Source organism: Lepisma saccharinum, chromosome 1, assembly GCF_977018435.1.
Source record: "Lepisma saccharinum chromosome 1, izLepSacc3.1, whole genome shotgun sequence".
In the NCBI taxonomy this organism is placed as follows: Eukaryota; Metazoa; Arthropoda; class Insecta; order Zygentoma; family Lepismatidae; genus Lepisma; species Lepisma saccharinum.
The window spans coordinates 73562410-73587415 of NC_139229.1; the positions used below are offsets into that span (position 1 = coordinate 73562410).

General features: G+C 40.8%; 1 protein-coding gene across 3 annotated transcripts in view; it reads right to left on the reverse strand.

Moving 5' to 3' along the window:
* LOC145996471 (very long chain fatty acid elongase AAEL008004-like) overlaps window positions 1-24364 on the reverse strand; it is a 95829-nt gene extending 71465 nt beyond the window's left edge. The window contains exon 1 of one of the 3 annotated variants that reach the window (XM_083132970.1): window positions 24308-24364. The gene's annotated coding sequence lies outside the window, so the exon portion shown is untranslated. Of the gene's footprint in view, window positions 1-22712; window positions 23251-24307 lie in introns of those variants that run through there. The other 2 variants (XM_083132986.1, XM_083132962.1) reach the window with 2 other exon arrangements.
* Window positions 24365-25006: the final 642 nt, after the last annotated feature.

Genomic DNA, 25006 nt, shown 5'->3' on the forward strand with positions numbered 1-25006 from the left:
CAATTTCGCACAAAATAAAATTTTAACAAAAAGATGGAAAACGTGTGTAATTCCGTGACAGGAAATAAAGTTCATGGGTTCATAACAGAAAAGTTACCGGTAACTTTATTTCGTCTGCACTGTAACAAACAAACCATTTTCCAGTGATTGTAATATGGAGCCAGTATCACAGACTCAACACATCGTGTCCCTTTGTTGTAGTCAACCAGTAACTCAATCACAACTTGGTCCTTGAAAAATCAAATTTTGTATCTTTGGCGGGTATAAATACATTGTCCATTTGATTTCTGTCTGACCTTCAGTCTCAACCAGTACTGAATTCTAACTTACGGAATCCCTTTTACGTACATAAAAGCATATCTCGCAGTTAGATAAAATAGTTCCAGAACTCGACACGACGGCGCTGCTGCAGCGCATTCACTCGTGGACATTTAGCACATACTTGCGAAGATCTTTCTTTCCAGCCGCTGACTGAAATTCAACTATAAAGTGTTTCAAACGCGCTGGTTGCAAAATCGGTACGGAAAGATTTCAAAAACACTTCGGGGAAAGTAGTTATCAAGAAAGTATTATTAAATAATTTACACTAAAGTTGCTTAAAACTGTAGGTCTTGGCTAATTCTTGGTCAACTCAAACACAATCTCATGCACCCCAAGGCACAGAGATTTAATGGGAAAGTATGCAACATTCTGTGTCAAGGGCAAGTTAAAGATGTAAGCAATCAAAACTTGCACACTTCAAAGCTGTAAAAGAGGTCATTAATGATGATTACATCCGTCAGATTACCACTGTTACTGCTATAAGAATGCATTAACGAAAGTAAGATGGTTATCCATTACGAATTGGAAATTAGTTTCCCGAAATGTTTCACACACTCGTACGTAAAAGTTTATTAAATGCAAGTGAGTCAATCAGCAGGGATATTGGGAAATTTTCGATTGTGACGTAGTTTGGTGGTACTTGTTCAATTAACAAGAAAAGAGAATCCAGGAAAGCACTTTCATAGTCGCATTGCGAAGAATAATTTCATGTAAATGAAGTGTTATATGGGAAAAATTATTGCATAAGATTGTTAAAGTTATATTCTATTTCACGCCAAACGATGGAGGTAATATTTACATAACATGATAATTGAAATATGACGTAATTTCTATTCTTGATTTACTGCATGCATATGTAGTTCTGCAGTTTGCAACGTGAGGTCCGTGGGTCTTTCGAAGAGAAGGGGTTAGCCGTGACACAAGTGGTATTTTTCTAGTCAGTTTTCCTTCTTTTGCCGTGTAAAAAAACTATTTTTCGAAGTCAAGATTCTCGTTCTTAACAAACATTTGAAACTCCTTTATGTAAGATATAAAGATAATTGCAATGCAGGATTAATTCGTGAGAAAATGCATTCCTTTCAACTTTTACATCAGAGATTTGAAAATCGTTTTATGTCTGCTTATTTCTCACTTCTGTAGGTTAATGTTTAATATAGTGCACCTTCTTTGACTGAATGAGGCTATTTTCTGCCACTTTTGGCTAACCGCAACGATGTGGATGAGTGATAGGATAAAACTGATGAATGAACACTCTCAAAGAAGACCTCTGCCCTGCCCAGGATTCGAACCCGGGACCCTTGACACTGTATCGCGCTGTGCTAACCACTCTGCCATTTTAGTCATTAAGTTGCACTCTGCGATTTCTCGCATACAAATCTCATTTCTGGAATTTTGAAAAATCGTGGACCCATTTATTCTTTGGATTAGAGAATGCGAAAACATGGAGTTCTAAGCTGGCGCCTGCATTTTGCACTCTGTTGTTTGAGCTAACTCGTTTTGGATATTCAACAGAAGGGTAACTAACTTATTATTGTGTTTCTGGCCATCAATATAATAACTTTATTGCTCTGAATAATACCAAATTCCAGGGGGTTAGACACCAGCACCCCTTTCCTAAGCCTATGATTGTGACGGAAAGTGTTGAGACTCTCAACGACAAAGAGAAAATATCGCAAATCGCTTACGCATTACGCGTGCACGCTGCTCGCACGACACGTGTAAACACAATGGGCCCAATACGTGACAATTATCGAATGAGAAAACTGCGTCCAGGTGCCAATTCCTTCATTTTGCGCAATCAAAGATGAAACCGCGAGAAGCGAAGAGAGTTTTCAGGCTATCACTTACCGCCTTTGAATATCAAATTGCCTTGTTAGCTTTCTTTACAACATTTCTAGTCACGAAGACATTTTCCTTCACGCTAGAGAACGGGGAAAAGTGTAGGGTGGGTCGCCATTTCGAAATCCTAAGGTATTCGGTTTCACACCACGAGGAATCTATAGCGAGTATTCTCGGCATGGACGATTTGATGGAACAAAGCTATTCTGAAAGCGCGCGAAAATAGCGAATGGTCAATAACGAACAACTTCCGTTCATAGTTGCCAACTCTAGAGAAAAGCAGCTCGATGTGGAGAATTTCCAACTGGCAATGCATGACTTAGTCGTTAAATAAACTTGTTATTCCCGAACTTTTCCTTTGACTGACTGACTGGTTCATTTTACTTCGGTTTTCTGCTAGTTTTGGTTTGAGTGAAGATATGATGAAATTGATGATGGGGCACTCAGAAAGAATACACATGGCCAGGACAGGATCGAACACGGGGCACCTGGTGTCGTTGAGCGCTGTGCTAACCACTCCACCACAGAGGTCGGCTCCACCTTCTCGTTAGCATGACTGTTAATACCATTGCATTATAATCAAGAAATACAGGGTTGCCTACCCAATATGGGACAGATTCACTATTCCTTGACCAGAAAATGCAGGCTCTTAAGGCGAGGAGGGACAATTTCCCCTAGGTCTTTCTCACTCGGGAAGCTGCCGATCACTGTTGCGAACTTCGCTCTTTTGGAGCCAGATCTGGCTCTTTCGTGCACTCGTTTGACTGAACTGTGGCACCCGCCCTCTACTTCAACATGATGCCGCCACTCGCACCGGCCCATAAAGACCAACCCTTGCCATGAGTGTACATTTTGCACGTGACTTGATATTCATATATAGGCTGCGTCAGCCAGCCCCCTCTTCCTCCCGAGGTATTTTTATATATAGCGCTGTGGCTAAGGAGATGATGACAATATTATTATCCGGGAATTCTTTATTTTTGATTTCATATGAACATAATTGGATTATTGAGATGGGTGATGCCGCCAAATCTAGGCGGTGAAAACTAAGAATAAATTGCCATCACTGTAAAGCTAACGGTAATAGCGGCGCCTCCACCCCTCTGACAAATAAAATTACCCTAGGATGCACTTTATGCAGCCTTCGTTAATCTAGCTCCTTGAAAGTCATCTTTAGCTATATTAATGGTGAAATGTAGCTCTTTTATGCACATCAGGTTTGGCAACACTGCCAAGATGGCCGTATGAGGCAAGGAGAAATGTATTAGGTTCATAGGACCATTATTTTATTCGTTCCCTCTGGAATATCAAACATCCAATGACGTAGAAAAGTACATGAACGGAAAAGGGCACGTTGAACTATGTCATAGTAGTAGGAAAAGTCGAAACTCCCATTTGATTAGCCATAACTTGAAGTTGATTTCCTATAACGAATACATGGGATTCTGTAAATACTTGTTAATCATATTTTTCGAATATCGTGTCTAGCTTACTAATCAACTTCAAAAACAGTTTCCACTTGCAACATGGAGAGAAATTCATACTCTCTTGCATACTAAACTCTTTTTTAAATAGCAGTGCTCAATCCGACAATATTCAAATAAATGCACAACTAGTGCGTAATTGTCCCTCCTCGCCTTAAGTTTGAAATCAATTTCTGAAACTAATACACCAGTTTCATAGTGCCTATTTCCAAGATAGCTGCCTCCTTATACATTATATACATTATACAGTAAGCATATAATACTGGACATAAGATTCACGCCTACATTTTCTATTGCGGTGCTTTTAATTTATGGATCAAAGAAGTAAACATAAAAATACCATTATCCCGGGAGCTAAAGAAGCGATTTTGATTAAACGTAAACAAAAAATCAAGTCCACGACATATTGCTTGTACACGTTAACACAATATAACAACGAACAGAGGAAAAGTTCCATAGAAGTGTAACAAACTGTTTGCAATGGTAATAATACAGATTTTCACTTTTGAAACTCACTGCTTCCCTCTACCGCACACACGCAAAACTATTGGCTGTAATCCACGATCTGTTACCAACAGCTTTAGCAACTTGAGATATACACTATCTGGCCATTCGTCACCGGACACCCCACCAAAGGCATGTGGAAGCATCATGGTGTGGTCATGCTTCTCCTGGTATGGTCTTGGTCCCCTTGTGTTAGTGCGTGGAAACATGAATGCAGATGCATACCTAACGATCCTGGACAATTCTGCGCTACCGACATTGTGGGCACAATTCGGTAGTGGTCCTTATCTGTTTCAGCACAACAATGCCCCATGTCATACGGCAGGTGTGATCAACACGTGGTTCGAGGATATGGGTGTGCAAAAACTTGATTGGCCCGCCCAAAGTCCTGATCTCAACCTGAATGAGCATCTTTGGGACGAGTTGGAGCGCCGGTTGAGAGCCAGGCCACACCCCCCAAAAAACACTAAAGAGTTGTTCGCCGCTTTGCAAGAGGAATGGAGCAGGATTCCCGTCGAAACCTATCGCAATTTGGTGGACAGTCTTCCTCAGAGGGTTGTGGCTGTACTTGCTGCGAAAGGTGGCCCCACACGATACTGACGGACGCCTGAAACCGGATTAAAGTACTCGTTCCAGGTGTCCGGTGACGAATGGCCAGATAGTGTATATACTGCTACAGAGCGACCACAAAGAAAAATAACCTTCTGCCAAAACCCTTCGCGCATATTCTCCTCCATCCCTCCAGCTCGGCACAAGGAGAAGCTTGCTCCACTTTGCCCCTTCCCTACATGCGCGAGTATGATGCACTCGACGCGCGGTTCTGCGCAAGTTCTTATGCTTGTGGTCCCACTACAGCAATGATGTTATGACGTCAGTATGCATTTTCTGCTGCGCAAGCTACGCTGACAGCAATAAACCTAAGCTGCCTAACCTATTCACACGTTTATTTCTGCTATTAGATACATAAGTGAGTAGGTTAGGCTGTTCAGGTTTGATACTGTTAGCACATATTTCGAGATTGCTATGGCTAACCACTCGTTGCAATCCTCGCATGTAAAGTATTTCGTGTATAAAATACAACCATAATGTTCTTGCAGGAACCTGACTAGATCCTGACATGTGTGTGTGGAGAAGGTGTGGAACAAGAGAAAGCCAGGGGCCTCTTAATAAAACAAACAAAGCTGATGTCGGTGTATTTTTCATGTGTGTGAAAGTCGTTCGTTTACTTTCCCGCTGGTGGTCTAACATCACGCCATTTGGAAAGGAGTCAGGCTATTAAAACCAAGTAACTCCGTGCCGACCTCCGCAGCGTAGTGGTTATACGAAACGTCAACTAGGCGGGTAGAGCATTCTGACATACGATTGTAGAACGAGCGCGCTGTTGCCGAACCGGACGACGGACGTTGTCTGCTACATTCCATGTCTCTCGCTGTAGACCGGCTAATAGACACAAACGATTAAATAACCCAAGAACTGAGGAGACTTACTCTTCCTCCTCGGCAAACGGGGGGGGGGGGGATTGACAACAGTGCTCGATCGCTATTCGTTGAATTCACGCACGCTTAGCCACAACCATTTCTAAAATTTACTAACCGCCTTGGTATATAGGCCATAAAGATTTGATTGATTGATTTGGTTTATTTTACTTCGCTTTTCTGCCACTTTTGGCGCTAAACACGAACCTCACAAAGGATTATTATGCTGGCTGTGAGTCCAGACGCCAGAGCTGCGCTAGTCTGCAAAATGCAGTCCAGGGTGTGTTACGTGGAAGTGAAGTTAACATTTGGGTAACTTGCGTCACCCCATTCACCCCTCAAGTTTAAAGTGGGATGTGAACCACAATGCGCTTCCACCAGGTATCGAACCAGAGATTCCTTGACTACTATAACGGTCAAATATTGAGTAACAGGTAATTGATCTAATTGCTCGTTATTAAGAATTAATTACAATTGGTAATATTAAAATCCGTCGCCAATAAAGGTGTTTAGCGACTGCCTTAGCCAATGCGAGCTTGGTCAACCACCGGTTTTCGCCCGAATCCGGATTTACATGCATTCATATGGGGAATAGCAGGAAAAGAGCAACTTCTAAACCAATGGACCGAATTGGATGAGATTTTAACCAGCGGAAGACCACATCATGAAAGTACAGATTAGAGAATTTCAGCCTAATCAGAACAGAACTACGGGAGTTATAAATAATTAAAGATCCATCAGCCCTAGCTGAACGTGCCCAACACAATACAAGACTACTTGGACTAATCTCTGCACGAGGGGTTGCTAACAGAGATTAAGGACCGGGCAGAGCTTCGACCAGGATAGGAGGACAACGGTCAAAGCACCGAAAACAATAACTAGGCACATAAACACAGAGGCTAGAGCGTCACCACGTTCAAACCTTGCATAAAAGAGATGATTCGGAATAGCGAGAAAACAGTTTGCCTAGAATCGACACCGGAGTGGGAGCTACGCGCGACCCAGCTCCGAGTCGCGATCTGACCCGTGGTCTGGATTTGTTTTTTGACTCGAGTGAGTGTTTAGACTCAGTGATAAATCATAAGCAACAAAATCTAAAAGTTCTAAAATTTGATACAGGAAAGTTTACTGATGAAATAATTAAGAAAGATTACCAAATTAAACTGTCAAATAGATTTGATGTTTTGCAGGATTTAAATGATGATGAAAATATAAATGAAACAGACGTAAATAAGAATTGGGAGCACATACGTAATGCAATAGAATCAGCAGCTAAAGAAAGTATAGGATACAATAAACCGAGAAAAAGTAAGCCATGGTTTGATAATGAATGTCATAATCTAATAGAAATAAGAAATCAGGCTAGACTTAGGTGGTTAAATAACTCTGATGATACAAATCTAAACAATTATAATAGAATAAAGCGAGAAGTTAACCGCACGTTTAGAAGTAAAAAAAGAGATTACTTGAAAAGCAAAATTAACGAAATTGAAACAAACAGCAAAAATAAAAATATCAGAGATTTATATAAAGGTGTAAATGAGTTTAGAAAGGGGTGGCAACCTAAAGTAAACTTGATAAAAGATAAAGATGGTGATTTTCTAGCTGACCCAAAAGATATTCTAAATAGATGGAAGAACTACTTTAATGACCTTTTAAATGTTCATATAGGAGATAAATCAGAAGTAAATGAAGTCCACACAGCAGAACTTTTAGTTCCAGAACCTAACTTGACTGAACGTTAAAGATGCTATTAAAAGGCTAAAGAATAACAAAGCACCTGGCATTGATTTAATACCAGCTGAGTTAATTAAATATGGTGGAAATTCATTAATATGTCAAATTCATAAATTAATTTGTTTAATATGGAATAAAGAAGAAATCCCTCAACAGTGGAAAGAATCCATAATTGTTCCTGTGTTTAAAAAAGGTGATAAAATGAACTGCAATAATTACCGTGGAATTTCTCTACTCTCAACAACATATAAAATATTGTCTAACATTATTTTAACAAGACTAACCCCATATGCTAATGAAATTATAGGTGATTATCAATGTGGATTTAAACGTAACAGATCAACTACAGATCAAATTTTTCACATCAGACAGACACTTGAAAAAAAATGGGAATATAATCAAAATGTCCATCAGCTATTCATTGATTTAAAAAAAGCATATGATTCGGTCAAAAGAGATAAATTATATAATATATTAGTAGAGTTTGGAATACCTAAGAAGCTTGTTAGTATGATAAAAGTATGCACCAGTGAAACAGAAAGTAAAATTCGTGTGGGTATTAATATGTCTGACAAATTTACAATTCATGATGGGTTAAAACAAGGAGATGCATTATCTCCATTGCTCTTTAATTTTGCCCTGGAATATGCTGTTAGGAAGGTAAAAGAGACTAAAGAAGGACTAAAATTAAATGGTGTGACTCAGTTGTTAGCATATGCAGATGAAGTAGACTTACTGGGGGATGATGTGAATACAATTAAGAATAATGCTAAAATATTTTTCAAAACTGCTAAAGAGATAGGTTTGGAAGTTAACAAAGACAAAACTAAATATATGCTTACAGGCCGAAACCAAGTGTTATGTAATAATCAAAATCTAATTATTGATAACAACTCGTTTGAACCAGTCTCCAAATTCAAATACTTAGGAGTAATATTAACAAATGAAAATTATATTAAAGAGGAAATAAAAAGTAGGCTTAATTCAGGAAATGCATGTTACTACTCTCTTCATAAACTTTTGTCTTCTCGTTTAATATCTAAGAAACTAAAAGTTAAAATATATAAAACAGTAATTTTGCCTGTAGTATTATATGGATGTGAAACTTGGTCCCTTACATTGAAAGAGGAACAGAAATTGAGGGTATTTGAAAATAAGATCCTTAGGAAAATCTTTGGACCTAAAAGGGATGAGGAGACAGGTGAGTGGAGAAGGTTACATAATTTAGAACTACATAATTTGTATTCATGTCCAGATATTATTAGAATAATTAAATCAAGAAGACTTAGGTGGGCAGGCCATGTGGCACGAATGGGAGAGGAAAGAGGAGTTTACAGGATTCTTGTTGGGAAACCTGATGGTAAGAGACCTGTAGGAAGGCCAAGACGAAGATGGAGGGACAACATTGAGATGGACCTAAGAGAAATCGGCAGGGATGGAAAAGAGTATATAGATCTTGCTGAAGATAGGGAAAGATGGAAGGCCTATGTTGCTGCAGCCATGAACCTTCGGGTTTAAGAAGGCTAGGGAGTTAGTTAGTTAGTTAGTGAGTGTTTAGAGCCATGGAGTAGAGCAGAGTAGACCCAGGGGGTCGTTTCCCCCTCGCCGTCAACGCATCCGTGCACATACGTGTGGTTATGTGAGAATAACGCCAGACACGTCCACCTGTGTCAATCGTCCGAAACAACGTCCTAAGTAGTAGAAGTTAATATCAATTGATAGCAAAGTTAATACCGAAGTGCAAAACAGCCAATACTTAAGTTAATAACATTTAATATCCATGTGTGTACATGTGAAACCGCGAATGGCTCATTACGTATGTTCGTCTCATCGCCTAAGCCACGTATCTACGTACAAGTGAAAACCAAGGACTGGCCTATTGCTGCGCTAGTTGTATGGAATCGACAGTGTACGTGTACCGTCATGGACGTGCCAACGAAGTCAACGAGTGAACCCAGGATCCGATGATGCCATATGGAACTGCCGAGTGATCCACTTTCGCCAACCAGGATAACCGCGAAGTACGACACCGGAGTGTGGACGCCTTCCAAAACTGTAGGACCACTTTCACCCGACCCAGGTCAGAGGGAATGCAGCGAAGGTAAGATCCAACCATGTGCGTGTGTGAGAGAGATGACGCCAATCTATCGCGAATATGCGTAAATCAAATCATTGCATAACTAAATCAGTGCTATGGCATACCTAGACATCCTTATTCCGGCGGACTAATCAACGTTATAGATCAGAGTATATGTTAACAGCCAAACAATAGTTCATTGAAATATATTTGTACCTTCAGAAAAGATAAAAGGGTTCGCACAAAGAACAATTATTCACATTATACTTTAAACCCTAAACGGTAAATTGTAAACGTCAATGTAGCCAAGAAATAGCATGAGTATAGTAAAAGTATTAATTAATTTACCCTCTGTAATTGTCATATTGTCACAATATGCCATGGAATGTGTGTATGAATGAGAGATCGAGTGAAAGATGGCAAGATGTACTGTGTATTTGTCTGTGCTTTAATATATGTGTATATTCTGAACCACCGTAGTACTATGTCACGTCATTTCAGGTGCTTGAAAACAAATCCCCCTAGGTTTATTCTCGGTAACTGCGACTGTAGGCACTTATCCTGACCGTCTTACAATTCATGTAATGTTTAATTAGGTGACAGGTGTGTCACGGGGAGCGATTCTGCGTTGTTGCGTTGCTTTGTCGTTGCTTAGTTTAGTTAGGTTTAAAGCACGTAACACTACAAAGCAACGACGTTACCACTACGCTACTGAGGATGTACTCTGCATCATGAAGATTGATTGATTTACATTATTTTACTTCCCTTTCCTGTTACTTTTGGCTTAATGCAATATGATTGGTCACGCATGGATATATACGTGTGTTTGTTCGAATCCCGGCATGGGTGGACTTTGTATAACCCTTCATCAATATCATCATGTGGTCTTCGTATATATATAACCCTTCATCAATATCATCATGTGGTCTTTGTATTACCCTTCATCAATATCATCATATCACTCAATCTCATTTTCACGATTAGTCACAGAAAAGCGAAGTAAAATAACCTAAATCAAATCATGACTCATATTGTTGCGATTAACCCAAGAGGTAGAAAAGCGGCGTAAATATATATTAAAGGAATAGAGGGAAACAGAAAGATACTGACTGTCCCCTCGTCCATTTCATATTCATCCTCATCGTCGCGGTTAGCCACAGTGGCAGCAACAGCTACGTATTAATAAACCAAAAACCATGAATCATACTGATTCCGAGCTGATCCTTCGTAGTACAAACAAACATTTGCCGATTACGACATCGTGTAGCTAAGGAGACCGTGCCTTTCACTTGCGTACGCCGAAGGCCTTATTTTTGTCCAGCAGCCAAAGCTCCAAGAAACATGCCGGTATTACGTAGGCTGGGTACAACCACCTCCACCGTGTCTTCCTGACACGGTTTATCCTCACGACGATAACCTTGCGTTCGATTTATCCTTGGAAGCGAGTCTAGGAAAGTTGGCGAAGTCCAGTCGGGTCCGGAACAAGGCTACACGAACGTCCGACAGAGGTCGTTTGCCGCTGGAATTCCGGGTTAGTCCCAGTGGATTCTTTACGGAAATCTTGTGAATGAGAAGAAGTACCGGCCTCTGTAGCGGAGTGGTTAGCGTAACGTAACGCTATGAACAGTACTATAATGAACGCAACTCCAACTGGCGGCTGGGAAACAGCGAATCATCGATCAGTTGAATTTTCTTCGACCGAGATCGGGCATTTTCGAGTCACAAGGTACCGAACGTTGCTCGCGGGACGAAACAAATTAGCGTTGGGTACACCACATGTTGCCAAACGTTCTGTAAAGCGCGAGAGTCTTCTCGGCAGAGGCGTCTCCTGAACGCATGCGTGAATTGTGGGGAAAAGGACAGCTTGCTCTGCGACGCCATTAATGAGCATTTTTACATTCTAATTTCTTCATATAGGAGAAGTATTTATTTTACAACTAAGATTATATTACATTTCTTGGATCTGAAGTGACGCATGCGTCAATTGTGGGAAAATAATTATTACTTTCTTTCACTTCAGATCCAAGAAATGTAATATAAGCTTAGTTGAGCGCTCTCGTGTAAAATAAATACTTCTATATGAAGAAATTAGAATGTAGAAATGCTCATTAAACTCGTCGCAGAGCAAGCTGTCCTTTTTCCCCACAATTGACGCATGCGTAGCATGCACCGCATGCGTTCCGACGCCTCTGCTTCTCGGGCAACGATATTGCCAGCACCAGAAATCAGCGAGGTGTTAAATGGTACAACTGCACACGTGGTCCTACATGAGCGAGTTTCACACGCAAACACACAACTGGCAAAAACAGAAGTACGCTTGGCAATGTTGCTTCCGGAGAGCGATGTGACACCTTCAGCTTTTACTTCGGAACTGAGTTTGTTGACACCCATCGAGCCACACACCCCCGAAGACGATTGGGGGACAGAAGGGGACAGAAATAGCAGTCAAGGGCAGCCGCCAGTTGGAGCTGCGTTCAGTTATAGAGTCCCACGCTGTTTCGTGAAGCGTCAAGTGGAGACCGTGTATTGATTAACTTTGGATTAAATTATTTAACTTCTATAAAAAAAATGATTGTAGGATTGATTGATGATAATGCGTATTAAAATAGAGAAGGCAATTTTGAAAAAAAATAAAATGAAAAGCGTATTTTAATGATTGCATTTAAACGTAAAGGCTACTGTACTCGAAAACAATTGTAAGTTCCCCTTTTGATACAAGGGCTGATTTTTTAGTAGTGGCAACTATTTATTTTCTAGACACACAGCTAGGCTTACCATATTTTTTGGGGTCCAACCCAGGACATACTCGCGATCAACTCGTTACTGCAGAATTTCAGTTTTTTTTTACAAAAATAAATTGAAATTACTTAAAAGCCTTAACATTTTATTGGAACATTAAACTATTAAATTGTACAAGAAAAAATATTAACATTATTTTCTAAAATCAATCAATTAATTTTTAAATGTTTAATTGAATAATACATTGTCTGATGTTTAGGAAGCCTCTCTGTTCTGTTAGTTGACTCAGTTGAACTTTTCACTAGACATAACTTTTTTCAGAAATGGCTTGTTTGTTTTAATAACATCATAAAATTCACAACATGAAAGTTCTGAATTACTTTTAACATTCAGCAGATGTTTAACAGTGGATACTAGAAGTCTACCTCTTTATGCAGACCAAATATTCCCCATAATTGAAAATACTCTCTCAACTGGAGCAGATGTTCCAGGCTAAGACATAGCAAACTCAACCATTTTAGAAATGTTGGTACATGAAATATCAGTCTTTTAAAACAGCTTAAAAATTGGTCGTGAATATTCAATACCGGTAGCTATTTTCATGTTCAGATCCTCAAAACCCCGGACATTTTGCTATCCCGGACAGCACTAAAAAACCAGGACTGTCCGGGCTAATCCCGGACGTATGGTAAGCCTACACATAGCATACATACATGGTTCTAAGTTTTACAGGCCTTCGATGTAGTCCCCAGCGTTGTGTACAACATGTTGCCAGCGATGTGGAAGCCGTTGGTACTGCCTAATCTGTCAATAGTGTGAAGAGAGCGATCTACTGCCAGAAGAATGTCTCGAACTGTTCGGAAGCGAATCCCACTAAGTGGTTCCTTCGTCTTAGGGATTAGGTCGAAGTCGCAGGGACTTAAATCCGGAGAATATGGGGAGTGGCGGGTGAAACAAATCAGCCACAGCTCCTGCTGTATGCGCCCGAGCATTGTCATGCAGAATGATGGGTGGGTTATGCATAAAGTGTTGCAGTTTTCTTCTCAGAGCTGCCCGCAGGTTGTTTTGCACTGTTTGTGACACTGTCGTACTGTGCGGCCTCTAGCACAGCCATTTTTTTCTTTTGACCAGCTCCGCTGCTCCTGCTTCGTAAACATCGTGTCTGCACTCCGCAAACGCTCGCTCACAACTGCTCTGTTCTTGTTGTCACTGCGCATGAGCATGGAGTGGGAAGAGTGAGTTAATTTGCTCCACATGTAACTAACGTTTGGTATAAGCGATATTGCCTGACTCCGTTGCACTGCGTCGCTATAGCATAGTTGCCACTACTAAAAAATCAGCCCTTGTACAGTCACGGACAGTTCTGGGTTGTAATGAATGCATTGACTTTCAATGGAATCGTTACAACCCAACAGTGTCCGTGACTGTACGTCACTACACTTGTCACTAGAACGTTTTAAACAAACTTCGGTATTAGTGTAATTTGCAACATGGTAGTTTCCCAGTCATATCTTCACACATACGTATAAGGGGTTGAAACTGTCCTGATATATCGGTATCGGTTAGATTTTACTTACCGATACCTGCCGATATTTTTCCGGCGATTTGACCGTTCGCGGAGTTTTAAGCCAGTGTGTTTATGTACGATTGTCCCCCCCCCCCCCAAATAAACAAAAACATCGCCAAGGCGAAATCATTTATGTATAGCAATTTAAACAAACATTTAGTCAGCAGCATCTATTACTCCAAACACACCTCTTGTTGTTGTTGTTGTTTTTTACGAACTCCCTGGCATGCCCAAACGCGAAGGTCATAGCAGTTCTTGGGCAACAACAATGCAAGCTTGACCTCGGTAATTTCTTGGTCTTTGCCTTCTTAAAAGTCTCTTAACATACCGTTTTCTCAATCAGGATCTTGTATCATATTTCTCTTCCATGTGAATACCAAATGGTCTCTTACCTAGAGAAGTATACTGGTACTTTCGTTATACATACCTTGTGGGAAAATTTTACAGAATTGTTGAAATTAGAGCAAGCAACAGAGCTGGGTTGCGATGAGAGGTAAAACATACTGTGGGGAAAGATGCCCTCCTTTTCACGAAACCACCTCCTGCTTCTTCTGTCATGTTTACAATGCCATACTGTATTGTCACTCACGAGAGGTTAGCCACTGGACGAACGCGATGAGGCGTCCTTTCCGTCTTTCTTACGAAGCTACTACAATACCGCTGCGCTCTGCAGTCCACACGTGCATACGAGAACGCTCCTTTACAAATAAGGCTGGTTGACCGCACCGCATTAGATTGCAAGCGAATAGATCCGGATACATGAAATCCAAACTTACTCTCTCTCAGCCTGGTTATACATACATATATCATACTAAAATGTTAATCTGAGACCTGTGGATAACACTTTTTTTTTATCTTACAATAGCTATTACGGCAGTATGAATTAGTTCATGAGCTAATTGCTAATATTTCTGCTCTTTCTGTTTTTCATAAACATTTTGGGCCATATGTCTAAAATTTTAGTTCATGTTTGTTAATTTTATTGTTCATAAACGCGCCATCTAGTATTAATAATGTGTAGACGTGCAAAAATTATTCAGATTATTGGTTTGTTTCAAGTTTGATGTGGAAACGAACGTTTGTTCATTTGGTGAGAGTTACGATACGAAATGTTCAAGTAAAGCGACCACTTCAGATAGCTCTGCAGTGCGCAACACGACGCTGTATTGTTATTGCCAGCTCAGTGGCTGAGCGAGTTACGTGGTCGACTTTCGATTCTACCACCGAAGTTAACTGATTCAAATCCCGGCGTGGGCACGGGTGTTCTTTGCGAGTGTCAATTTCATTATATCATCACTTATCCTCGTCATCGCGATTGGCCAAAAGTAGCTAAATAAGAAAAAAATCCAAGTATAACACTGCTGTATTGTTTGGCAATAACATCACGCGCGTCCTCGGGGGAGGGGGGGGGATGGGACAAAATTGACGAGGGTTCCTCTGTATGTCTAATTTGTGTCAACCAATACAAGTGAAAACAACCAGTCTTATATCCAGTTAACTAACTACAAATTGGATGCCAAGTTCCTGGATTCAAACACAAATCCTCCCGATTCAGCGCGTTTTCTTCGTACCTCAAATTCATGGAGGCGGAGAATGCAATTGTAACAATCAAATAATTTCATCATCGAAGTCATTGTTTGAACTCAAATTACAAATTCACACGTTAGGTGATGCTCGGGTATCCCCGGCAATCCCCTGTGTACGCTTATGTATAACAACACTTATTAGCTCTCGCCCCGAAAACAGTCCAGTCAACGTCGGATCTCCCCTTTGCCTCCTCCACACCCCTGGTCCTCCAGGGTTGCCACACTTCTTCTAAGCTGCTCAGACAATGTATCTATGCGTCAGTTGAAATTGTTGCTTATTGGCAACACTGTAGATGGGTGGCGTGACCTCGTCTGGACTGTTTTCGTGGAGAGAGCTTTGGAGATGGTAATTTTGGCAATCGTGATAAATGAGAATTGTGACCAAACGCTGTAAAAATAAATGTATTTGATATTTTAAAGACAATTAAGTGTATCAACGCTTTTATAATCCGCCATAAAACGCGAAATGTGTGTGTCTCCGCGAAAGAAGAGTGAAGTTACATTTCTTTGAAATATTTTCGAGTATAAGAAGAAATATCCAGATTGTATTTAAAGGGTGTACTTTCATCAGAAAGACTTCACAAACTTTTGCAATTTTTTTTAAATAGTTCGTCACCTCTCCATCATGGATGTCCGGAAGGCGGGGGGAGGGGCAAGAGGGGCCACGCCCCCTGGACAATGAAGGTGCACCTAAAAAGTATATATTTCACACATAATTTCATTTCAGTTATGTTAATTATTATATGGGTGTTGAAGGAAAATGTAATTCCAGGCTGAAGTAGTGTTTTTTGAGGGGGCACCACTATTATGGGGGGAAAATTCCTCCGTTGCCCCCCCTTTGGAAAAAAATCCTGCAAACGTCCATGCTCTCCATTGATTTTTTTCTTTTGTGTTATGGACACATCAGCCCAAGTTCCGTAACCAAAACAAAACTGACGACAGGGTCCTAACAAGAAAACAAAATATGTCTGTCAAAAACCTTCCTCACTCAATTTTGAAACTTTTGCAGTAATGGATCCCTTAGCAAGAACTAAAACTATCCCAAATCCGAGGCTAAAATCTCCATACTATAATTAACAATTGAGGATGTAGAGGGGCACTTAGCATCCATATGGACAAACACAGGGCAACACACCCACACGGGATTATACTGGCCGTGGATTCAGGCGCCACAGCCTCGTTAACCTACAAGGCTACATTTACCACGGTCTAGTATGTAGAAGCGAGGTTGACTTTTCGGTGACTTCAATATTGCTTCTATCACAAAGTGCTAAATTTCGTTCTTAAAATTCCAAGTTCTTAATTTTAAAATTAGAAAAGCTATCATCTGAAATTATGGATTGGGGTGATTTCGAATCTGACAGAGGGGTGTGTAAAGCACCGAAAAGTCAACTTCACTGGTAACAGCTTCTTGCAGGCCAACGAGGCTCTGGCGCCTGGATAACCATCTGTGGAGTCGTGTCGTCCTGTGTTCTGTGCGTGCTGAGTGCCCCTTTGCAGCCTCAAATTTTAAGAGATAACGAGTTTTTTTGTCCTCGGAGACAGTATAGTCTTAATTCTTTTAAGTAATGAATGAACGAGTTTTAAAAATTAAGTGGGTGTTTTACTTAAGGGGTTTATCCCAGTTTTGTGTGACGAGCAAACCTAGGCTATGTGCTGATGGGTCTGGTGCGAGGCACACCCAGCATCCACCAAACTCTAAAACTAAATACTAAGAACTCTAAACCTTGCCTTCAGAGGCCTGCACAAGACCTGGAGCAGACCCGTTCGCGAGACATCGCTCCTGAAATGCCATGCAACCTGCGCAACATCCTCGCTTGAGCAGCTTGTATGCCCACCTGCCCAGATCGTTCCTGGCAGGCATTGTAGACCCGCCGGGTACCCGAAGTCTTACGATACCTAGTAGGTCTCAGTTCGTTCTTTCCATCAACTGCAGGCCCCTCCCTCTGCATGACGTAGTTGCTTCGAGTAGAAACTGCACCGGGCCCACACCGTTCTGCAGTGTTGCCAACTGCAATAGATTTTCACTACTTAAAAAAGGGAACTCGAAGCTTCGTAAGCCACATCACCAATGAAATGAGATTTACGAATGTTGCTACCCCCCCCCCCCCCACACACACATTGAAATAGGTTTTCCGTGGCACAGGATCCATAAGTATATGTTGTAAACAACCAATATACGTATATATAGTGATATAGGACAGGACTGAAACATGTCACGTTCGACGCTGAGGTCGCGAGTCGAACAACACACTGTTCTACTGCGAACACCAGGGCCGTAGCCAACCAGGGCCATTGCCGTTACCCTCGTTTGGGGGGGGGGGGGGCAAGTACTTGGATAAACGTAACAACAACAACAATCACAATAATAGTAATAAAGTAGCATGAAAGGCATTATTATCCTCATAAATCACGCAAAAAGGGGGTAGAAGTCGGTTCTCACGCATTTGTGTTGAAACAGAGGATTAGAAATATTTTTTTTCAACACGTCAATTTCACATTAGCTAATAATGGAAAACAAGCACACAAACTATTTTTGAAAGAAAGAAAGTGCATGATAAATGCATTCCGAATGTACATACATATGGCATGTAAAATTTCCATCTACAATATTTTCTTTTCACATGGAGCGACGTATTACATAATTAATTCATCCAACTCGTAACAAACCAACATTAATAGCAAATAATATCACGGGCCGCCATAGCATTCTCTGTTTTAAAACTTTTCTCACTTAGATCGTTCGGCGCTCAGGGCCGACTCCCGCTACCCCTTTGCTACGGCATTAAACTTGATGAGACTTGTACTTTAATGTTTGACCCCCACCCTGACCCCTCCGCTAGACAATTTCCGTCCAAGGTTGTGAGCAATGCACCCTGCCTCCTCTGGTTGCGCCACTGCGTGCCTGGTTAAGGCACCATGCAATGAAAAACAATTAGTTTTCAGTGAGGAGATTTTTGTTTGCTCGATCATTCATTTAGATAAATGAAACTGTAATATTGCGTGCATTTCCTGGCAATAAGATAAAAACTGCTTACGCTGAACTGAAATCGCTAAGTATATAAATTATCCTTGGAGAAGAAGCTCCTCCTAGGACTTCGTAGGATTTAGTAGCTACGTAAGTAGGCAACACTGGCTGCAGCCGTCCACGTGGTGATGAAACACCTGGAGCGACACGCTGCCGGAGGGCTGTTTCCTTCCAGCAGGTTTTGCAGGTGCCCGGGTCTTGTTGAATGCCCAGGTACCTTGTAAGCGCAGAGCGCCTTGAAGACCAAGAACCCGGGTAAAGACGCAAGTCGACTCGTTGCCGTGGGCAGGCGAGCAGGTAAACCTGTTATCGCGTGCAAGCGGGCAGTGGGTAGGTAAAACGCAGACTATGCTGGCCTCTACTTGCCTTCCTACCCTAACCACATAGGCATTATTAGACCTAAACGGACTAATCCAGCTCGCAGCATTTTTTCTCAAGGAGGAACGTCACAGAAACTTGTTATTGATTGATTGATTTGGTGTGTTAAGTCCACATTATGCACAGTAAGACTAATCGGGACTGGACCTACAGTTTAAAGTGGGATCCGAACCACTGTATGCCTCCACCAGGTATCGAACCCGGGACCCCTTGATTACACTGCGCCATCGGGGATGCCCTCAGAAACTACTACTTATTACTATTATTATTATTATTTATTATTACTATTACTATTACATTACTATTTTTTAATTACATACATTTGTAATTTTTATATTCTACTTTGCATAACTATATATACGTAATAACCCGTGGCTCAACAGCCCTTGAGGGGCCTTGGCCGATCTCCCGACTGCCAGTCTCCCTCCCACAATCCTACCTAGAGGTGTGGAGATGAGGTGAAGTGGGGTCAGCACGTCGAACGCCAGCCGTTATAGCAGATTTCTGAGACCGGGTTACGCTACTCACTCGTAGCTCCCAAATTTCCTCACGATGGTGGGTTGCCACCGGTCCTATGCGCAGGTCGAGAACCCAGAGACTGAACCCAGGCGGATTCGAACCCATGCCGTCCCGCAGTCTGAGCCCAAAGCACAGCACCTTAGACCGCACAGCCTCGGAGGAGGACTTTGCATAACGGTATACTTAACATTAATTCATGTAGGACAAAAAGCTGTTTTTATAGTTAGATAATCAGTGTAAAATAGACTGTAAGCTTAAATGTAACCCTAATTCAAATAATAATAATAATAACACTGGGGAACAGTGAAATTGCGGCACAGTGTTTGAGAGCTAATTTAGGACGATTTCATGCTGCTGAATAATGATATAGTAATAATATATTTCCTGAATTGGCTCTTATTTATTAAATAAATGCAACTAAACCAAAATGGCGGAAACATAAGACATACATATAAATGAACTTCCAACAACAATTTAATATTTCTTTTTGTGATTACAATCATTAACATGATTTTTTGGTTCACTCCATGTCATGGGCACTCCAAATTTGAGTCCCTTTCGTCCGCCTTGGCCCCAATAACGAAGTGATTCGAAACAAGTTTTGCAAACTATATGTGGGACCCATTTTTTATGCTGTTGTCCCAGATTTTTGGCAAAATAAGCCTGATACAAATCTCTCACTACATCCGTGAAATTTCTTCCCTGTGATGGTAGACAATATATTCCACATATATAGCAAAAAACATTTGGTTTATTGAAACACTAACTACGTGAGGAACTCATATTTCTAATGTATTCACATTAAACTTCTTATTTTGCTTATACTACAAAATTCAACATTAAGATATATATTGCCTAGCAATGCTTCATAAGTTGCCTAGCAACAATTTACAAATAAATAAATAAATAAATAAATAAATAAGTTTCTTAATGGGAATTTCAACCCATTATCAAATTTTGATATTACCGAGAAAAGCGTGGAGTAATTTTACCTCCCACATTTTCCATGGTGTGTTTATTTTTATAACTGGAGTCAATTTAACTGTACCAATCATACAATTGGCAATCACAGCTGTTTTGTGTGCTGAAACTGTTATTAAACTTTATGCCACAAAATAAAATCTTTTTTTTTTTGTTCCCCAGTGCAATTTAACGGCCTGTAAGTCACAGAAAACAATACATTTTGTTATAAAATATCTACAATTTCACCATTCCAATTACATTAACTTTTTCTAGAAATCTCAGGGGTGAGGAGGACCATGTTTAGAGCTCCTAGCATTTAATTTTGGAATTTGGTGGAAGTAGAGCGTGCCTCGCACCAGGCCCATGAGCTGATATACCCATATTATCAAAATCAATGTAATCTGACACCATAAACTTCGTGAAACCACAAAATAAACTTGAGTGTTTACTGAAAAACAGGCTGCGCGTTATTTACAGAAGCAGACAAAAGAGGGCGCCTCAGATGGGAAGCAAAGAACTTGTGTGAGTGAAGCCGAGATGAACAAGTTCTCTGTTTCTAACCAGTAGATATAGGATTCAACAAACCAGACTATTTTCAAAGGCCCATTATGGCAGATACAGACAGCGAGTCTAGTCAAGCTTTAATAATTGTTAGAAACTGTCAGTAGTATCGTGGAAGATAAAACTAACTTAATTAAAATCATTTCCTAAACACGTAAGGCTTTGTTTTCTTCCTCGTTCTTCACTCTGTTCGAACTAAACAGCTAACGTCATCAGAACACGAACGTATCCATTCGACTATTCCGCTTTTCTGGAGTAGAGGAAAATGTGTACAGTTACTTGCAAAGAATGAGTCCGTCGTCAGGCACATCCAGCTCCTAACACGTCACGAAAGTCGGTTGCTAAGAGCCCTAAGTCTGGCCTCCTAACCTAACAACATAAGCATTATTAGAATTTTAACTGTAAAAATAAGGCTCCTAACCTACCAACATATGCATTAATAGAATTTTAAATGTAAAAATAAGGCTCCTAACCTACCAACATATGCATTAATAGAATTTTAACTAAAAATAAGGCATGTTGGGTTAGGAGGGTTAAGTTTGGTGTTATCAGCATGTTTTAGCAACCGCTTTTCGCGTCGTGTTAGGATCTGGATTGCCTACCGACCGACCCGCCAAGAAAGAGTTGAAAGGAGCTTCTAGCTTCATCTAACGTAAACCAAACTGAAGTATGTGCATGACAATTTCACCACCGGCCTATTCACATGTACCAAGAGGGTGTTTGTATTATGTGATACACAACATGCTACGACGCGAGGGGTTCCGGCCTGGGCGTTCTTTGCGAGTGTCCCTTCATTAATTTCATATCATCATCACTCATCCTCATCTTCGTTAAAAAAAGTGGCAGAAGAGCCAAGTAAAATAAAAGCAAATCATTCAATCGTAGGTGATTGATTGAGTTGGTGTTCTAAGTCCACCTTACGCACAGTAAGGTTAATCTGGACTGGACCTACAGTTTAAAATGTGACCACTATGTGCCTCCACCGGGTATCGAACCCGGGTCCCCTTGATTACAAGGCGACGACACTACCACTACGCCATCGAGCTGGCCCGAACCCGGGTCCCCTTGATTACAAGGCGACGACACTACCACTACGCCATCGAGCTGGCCAAAATCAATCTTAGGTGAAACGTTGCATATATTGCTTATATTTTGTTATGTCGCTTTTCAACCACTTTTGGCTAATTGCAACGATGGGGAGGATTCGTGATTATATGCCACTGATGAATACTCCGGCCAGACCAGAACTTGAAACTCGGACATTTGGTGGCGGGACACCGTTGTTCGATCACTCAATTTTTGGCGAATGTTTTGAAAGAATTTTGTATCAATTGTTTCGAACACGAGATGAAATAGAGACTTTCCGAAGCGAGATATACAGTACTTCCTCATTCTTGAGATTAGGCTAGGATAAATGTGGACCAGTCTCTGTGCCATTCATGTTCGGAGTGTGTCCCATTATTATGCAGGACTTTTTTCTCTTTGTTAGTCTGCTTGAAGTTAATTTTCTACTCAGATACGCTAATCGGGACTGGACCTACAGTTTAAAGTGGTATCCAAACCACTGTATGCCTCCAAACCCGGGACCCCTTTCATTTGCAAGGCGACAACGTTACCACTACGCCATCAGGAAGGCACCCTCTAATATACGAAGATATATTCCTTAACATAATATTATGGTAACATACAGTACTTGCTTTACAAATCAAATAAATGTAAGTAGTTCTTTCAAAAGTAATTATTTGAGCGCCGATCCGAATGCATGACTGACGAAATCAAATATGAGTTGCGGCGTGATGAAAAATTCGAATTCACTGGGTATCGTCCATTCATTCCCCACATCACCACACCAATCAAATCACTAATCCTGCCAATATTTTTCTAAGCCTACGATCACCCAGTACTAACAAAAATAGAGTGGGCTGAATACTCACCGTTTTCACCTTAGAACGCACACCTTGCTATTTCACGTCACACAGTCACAAGAATCCATGTCGACAATTCCTTGTTCCGTACGGAAGGTTTAAGGCTTGAAAAGTGACTAGCCTGCGACACAACACACGTACCAAGTCACCAAAAAACACACGAACTTGACGAGAACGGACGTGGTTTCCAGAACAACTACTAGATGTCACTGCGCTAGTAAATGGATCCTCCGCTCTCTAAAGTCAACGTACAGATCGTAAAAGAAGCAAAATGCCTTACGATAAAGTGAGCAAATAAATATTGGGTAATAAATATGTTAATAAATAAAATCGGAGCACCTTGTTGGTCTTAAGGGGACGGGCAACACAAAACACTCAGAAGCGTATGTCTTTCCGATGAAGATAACATTAACACGATTTCTCGGCCAGATTGCTTGCTAGCCGAAAGCAAGCATGGAGAGTGAAAGTGATTGCGCGTGTACTCACGGCCGCGGACTATAGGGTACTGAATCAACAAACGAAAGACAATGTATTCACCTCTTTCTCTCTCTCTCCCCTCCTCGATCTGACGAAAGAACTGGCTTTTGATGAGGCTGAGGCGGGGAAGCTGAAGACCTGTGCTAGTTTGGGTTTTCCGTCGCTTTGAATTTTGAGAGCCAACCAAATTTCGCAAAAAAAACTATGATTGTATGCCTATGTGATGCAAGCAGGCATGTCCATTGGCTATATACATCCATCGAGGGGAGGGATACATGTTCTCGACTCCTTCCCTAACTGGAGGATTATATGTAATCGTGTATGGCGTCAGAGCTTTGCACGTTCAATTAAATGTTAAAGGGGTTGTAATTACAGTTCTTGCTGAAGAAAAACCCCCATCAACTGTGTTGGAAGCTGGAGGGAGTGAGTAGGCGACCTTGAAAATTGCCGGCTTCTTAAGAAATGCCACAAGCGAGCAAAAACATAAAACTCATAATAATGATATGATGGTACCGAGCTTGGAAAAACCGAGACCACAAACAGATCAGAACCTACTTCAACAAAAAACACAGCACTGGCAAATAGAATATGCAAAAGAATCATAAAATTTCTGAGAATACTAGTGAGTACAGGATTGGGACATGGAAGTCCAGCAATCCAGATTTTCACATCTCGTCTGTTCGAGATTGGACCTACCCATCCATTACCTTAATAGTTAGTATAATACCTTATGTGAGTGTGTCCTACGTGGACGTCCGGAAAGGGGGGGGGGGGAGAATGTGAAAATAAAACTACATGTTTCACGCATATACTTTCATTTGTCACAGTAATTTATATCATTATATGGGCGTTGCAGGAACATGTTAGCTTCACTGAAGGATGTTCTTGAGGGGGGGTTACGCTATATGCCTCGTTTGCCCCATTGAAAAAAAATACCCTGCTTTCCCCTCCCTGGAAATAAAATCATGCGGACGTCCATGATGATTATTATCTCAGTGTTTCACTCACAAACAACTATGAACAGCCGAGCATATTCCAAGCATCACAGTCAATTAAGAAACTGTCCACTTTGAGATTGAACAGTGAATGGCAAATTATTTAATTTTAGAAGAATAAAACGTACGTACGGTTCTTTTGTACTGGTAAACGTGAAGCCTGCCGTATTATCTCCTGAGGAAGGTCACCTGCAAAATAAAAACAGATACTTTATAAGTATAGGAATCTTACAAACGTAACATTAAGTACACATACTTAAGATGTATTAGGTCCAATAATTTTGAGAAATACAGTAAAACCTCGTTAATCTGGACACCAATAAGCCGGACTTCGCTTAATCCGGACAGGCAAAAGGTAAAAAAGAAAATCAGAATACAAGATTTTAAATGTGGCTAGAAGTCAACAAGAGAACTTCCCAAAGAAAAGGCAGTCAGTCAACCACTGATGCAATTGTTTCTCGCAGACTTTGTACTGTGCTGTAGATATAGTGTATTTAGGCCTATGCCTTTTAAATACACAATAAACGTGTTTTGTTGCTATAAACGGAGTTTTAATGCACTTTCTACTGTTCTTTTAGGTTATTTAAGTTAATCCGGACTTTCGTTAAATCGGCCAACTTATCCCCCATTAGTCCAGATTAACGAGGTTTTACTGTATTCAATATTGTCTCAGTTGCTTCTGTGCCTTGATTCACCTATTTGCACTTAAATTAACCAGGGCGGGGACAGGAACAAGGAAAGAAAATTGAACATCGTTAATCGTTTACAGTCAATGGGAAACAGAACGTCGCATTTCTACCTTTATTAGTTATCGCGACGATGATAATAAGA